This window comes from Tenrec ecaudatus, chromosome 2 (assembly GCF_050624435.1).
Source record: "Tenrec ecaudatus isolate mTenEca1 chromosome 2, mTenEca1.hap1, whole genome shotgun sequence".
Taxonomy (NCBI): domain Eukaryota; kingdom Metazoa; phylum Chordata; class Mammalia; order Afrosoricida; family Tenrecidae; genus Tenrec; species Tenrec ecaudatus.
Genome location: NC_134531.1, coordinates 226,404,030 through 226,409,005, shown reverse-complemented (window position 1 = coordinate 226,409,005; position 4,976 = coordinate 226,404,030). Strand labels below are relative to the sequence as shown.

At 40.7% G+C, this 4,976-nt stretch overlaps 1 pseudogene; it reads left to right on the top strand.

Moving 5' to 3' along the window:
- Window positions 1–656: 656 nt before the first annotated feature.
- Window positions 657–4,752, top strand: LOC142440539 (eukaryotic translation initiation factor 3 subunit F-like; annotated as a pseudogene).
- The last annotated feature ends 224 nt before the right edge of the window (window positions 4,753–4,976 follow it).

The following is a 4,976-nucleotide window of genomic DNA, read 5'->3' as shown; positions in this document are numbered from 1 at the left end:
AAAGCAATCAGTAAATTATTTTTCTTAGAGAGGGAATCCCTGGTTTAAGGGTTAGTATCTAAGTATACCTTCTAATTTATAAATTCATTTTATAACTAAATTCATTGTAGTTAAAGACTAGATTTTTGAAGTTAAGTATACTATACAACACTTTTAAACTTAACCTCATCATTAGGGCAAAAGAAGCATCCAGAATCTTAAAGGCTGGTCTCAAAGCAAATCGTCATTGTATGAGGAGTCAGCTAGGTCCACACGGAAGCACCATCCAGCCTGTGTGGCCCAAAGACTGTAACGAATCAAACTCACACCCAGAGGAAGGAACAATACCAGAGCCTAAATTCTACATACCCATTTATGGAACATCATGGCTAATAGTTAAAGCCAAAAATCTACTTACAAGGTCTCTGTAGTGAGTCTACAGTCCATAACCACTGACCATAGTCTAGAAATGTGAAAAAACTTAATATCAGAACAAAAGCATTGTAAGTCAAATTCTCACAGCTATAGTTAGACTGGAATGCAACATGTCATTAGAGCTCCCTTTTGTCCCATTTAGACTTCATTCTGGTTTTAAAATACTTTCTGCTTTCTTTTCCATGGAGAATGATCTCTGTTTTGTTTGGTGATTGTATGTTTCTCTGTTTAGGGAAGAGAAGATGGGTGGCTACATGCAGATAGCGACTGGGGGCTTGGAAGGGGAGGAAGTGGAGTATCAACAGCCATGGGTACAAGAATAAAGAAAGCGTTCTACATTTAATTGTGATTAATGCACAACCCTTCTTAATATAATTGAACTATTGAACTGTATGAAATACTAATTATATCTCAATAAAACTACATATATATGTTTTCAATCCCAAGAATGTGTTTGGATTCTCTAAAATCTACACAAAGTGCTTATAATATTAATGACTGATGGATCAAATTGATTTTGCTCCAATTACTATACACTTGTATTAAGTATATTTGGGTTTTCTTCTGCACACAGAGTGTATCTTATAGAAATACATGAGTTTCTCTATCTCCCTTCTCTTTCCTTTCCTTTCCCTATCTCAGGTTGCTAAAGCAGTTATTTATGAAAGCTTTTTCAAAAAGCCAAGACGTCTGGGGACTCCTGAAAAGCAATTAGAGATTTACGATGGGCAGGAAAAAAAACAAGGTCATGAAACAGAGGATAGAAATGATACATGTGTGCACAAGCTGTCGGCCGCACAGGCTAACTGGGCTCACAAATATGGCGCGCTCCCTTTCAGCATGAATGCTGAGTTCCAGCGCCAGAAAACCATCCTTTTTCTCTCTCTCCAGTACTCGCCTAGATCGCCGTGCTTCTTGCACAATGAAATGCAATGCACAACACCCTCCCCATAAACACAGTATACCAATTTGACCAGCTGTTTCTTATTTTATTGGAGCCAAAATAATGTGGCCAGGTGTTAAGATTTTAAACTTTTAGATCAATGGTTCTCAGTCCTAGCCTCACATTAGAAGCATCTGAAAGAACTTTGAAAACAAGGAAAAAGCAAAACAAAACAGTACTTGGGGCCCCACCCCAGACTCATTAAACCAGAAACTCTATGTGGGTGGGTGCCTGGCATCCTTATTTTTGTTTTGAGTTATGTTTTATTGTGGTTGCATCAGTATTTTAAAAACACCCTACGTGGTATGAATATACACACTTAGAGCAGAAGTGCTCCTTTAGTTTCCAATCCAGTGATTCTGTTTGGCTTTTTAATTAGAACAGATTAAATACATCATTCATGTCCCAACTGAAATAGATTGAATCAAAATAGTGCAAGATGGGCTCCAGGTGGATTCTTCCAGTGACCTGGGTGGTTCTATTTTCAGCTGAGCTAAGAGCTTCCATCTCTAGGAGTGAATGGATGGTAGGTGTATGCTCGAGGCAATTTTACTTTAATAATATTTCTCCCAGTGGAACATTTGAAACTTGAGAAAGAATTTGAGGTTAACATCCTAGATGAGGATGTAGGGCATCAATATTTTAGATTGCTGGTTAAACTCTGTCTTATCTGAGTAGGTAGTGAAATGCTTTGAAATAAAAATGAGGAGTTCATTGCTCTTTTCTCTGTGCAATTAGGTGATGTTATTTTATTAAAAGTAGGAGAAGGTATTGCATTTATCAAACACAATAGAAAACATATTGACTAGCCACATTAGCACCAGCCTTATTATCTGTAAATTATGGTAAAATACTATGACACTAGTTTTAAAACATATTTATTATGCAGTGTAGTATCCTATTGTGTGTATTTACCATAGATCTGTTTATCTACTCTTCAATTGATGGGCATTTGGGTTCTGTAAAACACTTCATAATATGAATAAGCCTGGAGATCACTTGCTGAGTGAAATAATCCAATCACAAAAGTACAAATGGAATATAAAACCACTATTATAAAAATTCAAGGAAAGATTTCACAATGACAGAAACATTCTTCTTTGGTGCTTTGGGGGGAAAAGAGAAAAGAGGATAAATAACTACCGAGAGAGTAGACACATATGAACTTGGGTGAGGGGGAGGCAAAAATAAACTAATAACACTCGGGAGCAAAAAGAAACCAAATCTCTATCTAGATAATAGCCACCGATCTCATTGTGCATACGGTCACCATAAGTCAGGGGCCAACTCAATGGTAGATAAGAAAAATAGAGCTATGCATATGTATTTGTACTGTGATTATACTTCAATGATGCTCAAACATAAAACTGGACAGAAACTTCTATGCTTGTGGTTTTCACAAAACATAAACCCAAATAAGTAACACATCAAACACAAGCAAAACTGTGTAACTGATAAAACCTAAATTATTGACATCGATTTGGTAGCTATAAAATTTTGAAGCCATTGTCTACATGTTAAATTTACTAGCAAAAAGATGTACTTCTGTTTTCCACTTGTCACAGTTTGTTAGATCCCAAATATGTCATGCACTGTTACTTGAGGCATCCATTTGTCATGTCAGTCTTGTCTCTGGTTAAGAATGAGATTGCCTTATACCTAGTCCCTTTGGCACCTCGTGATCGCACAGGCTGGTGTACTTCTTCCATGTGGGCTTTATTGCTTCTGAGCTGGGACCAGGTATAAGGCATCATACAAAAAAAAAAGAATATGTGTATGTATATGTGTGTATATATGTGTGTGTGTATATATGTGTGTGTGTGTGTATATATATATATATATATATATATATATATATGCCATAGTGAATGAAGGGGGAAGTGCAAAGTGGAGACCCAAGGCCCATTTGTCGACCAATGGAGATCCCCTCATAGAGGGGTTTAGAAGAGGAGATGGGTTAGTCAGGGTGTGATGTAGTACCGATGAAGAACACAGCTTTCCTCCAGATACTGGATGCTTCCTCCCCCCAACTACCATGATCCGAATTCTACCTTGCAGGACTGGATAGGGCAGAGGTTGTACATTGGTGTATATGGGAGCTGGAGACACAGGGAATCCAGGGTGGATGATACCTTCAAGACCAGGGGTGCGAGGGGCGATGCTGGGAGAGTGGAGGGTGAGTGGGTTGGAAAGGGGGAACTGATTAAAAGGATCCACATGTGACCTCCTCCCTGGGAGATGGACAACAGAGAAGGGGGGGAGGGGAGACTCTGGATAGGGCAAGATATGACAAAATAACAATCTATAAAATATCAAGGGCTCGTGAGGGAGGGGGGAGTGGGGAGGAGGGGGGGAAAAAGAGGACCTGATGCAAAGAGCTTAAGTGGAGAGCAAATGCTTTGAAAATGATGAGGGCAAAGAATGTACGGATGTGCTTTATACAATTGATGTATGTATATGTATGGATTGTGATAAGAGTGGTATGAGCCCCTAATAAGATGTAAAAAAAAAAGAATGAGATTGTTCTCGATCACTGATCAGATATTCTGATGCACCAAAACCCTAGAGAGGCTGTCGTTACAGAGAAAGCTGGCCTTGGTCCCACTGGCCATCCCAGCCTCAGCACCAGCTGTGGCAGCAGACAAGGCTTCTGTTCCAGCCCCTGTCCCAGACCCAGGGCTCTGCTTCAGTGCAAGTCCAGCACAGACCATAGCGCTGTTGCCCGGGCCTGCTCTCCCAGGGCTCTTCCCTGGCTGCCTTGAATGCCAAGTGCATTTGGTCATTTTAGCCTTTAGTGTAGATAGCCTTGAGCAACACAATGAGGGTGAAGCCTTTGTTATTGGGATCTTGCTAGGATTTTTCACCAAGAGCTTAATGGAAGACAGCAGTTGCTTTTCCGTGCCTGGCAATGAGTCCGAAGGTGAGGTCGCTGTTGACTTGGAGTTTGTGAAGAATATGTGTGAATTACACAAGAAAGTCTCTCCAATGATCTCTTCCTACGCGGGTACACTATACACTCCAGGCCATGACATCACAGAGTATTCGGTGTTGAACAATGAGTACTACAGCTGAGAGGCCCCCATCCCTTCACCTCACCATGGATAGCAGCCGTCTAAAAGGTCACCTGAGCGGCAAGGCCAATGCCATCACTTTAATGAGTGTCCCTGGGAGGATCCTGGAAGTGAATCAGCTGATCTGATTATGAAGACCTGTTTTAGCCTGAACTGGGGATTGGGCTCTCAAGTGACCTACATCAAGCTGGCAGGGTGTCAGCCCACACCCAGGATGGCCTAAGCATGGTGTTACAATACTCAAAGGGTGCTCTATCTGGAAAGGTGTCAATTGGCAAGACTATGGGGCGCTTCTAGAATAATCGGCTTAACCAAGTACACTAAATCTTCCTGATGACTTTGAGACTGTACTCAGGGTGCACCGTCAATGACCACCTTGTCCCTCTTTCACAGTTACAGAATGTGTTTAATGATAAAATTGGGAACCTCTGATTGGGTTCCGAGAAGCACTCCTGCCAATCTGGACACCAAACCTGAGACTCAGAATATGGTGACTGAAAAATAATTTCTTTGTGGTTTTATGTCACATGGAATCAGGAAATTGGTGT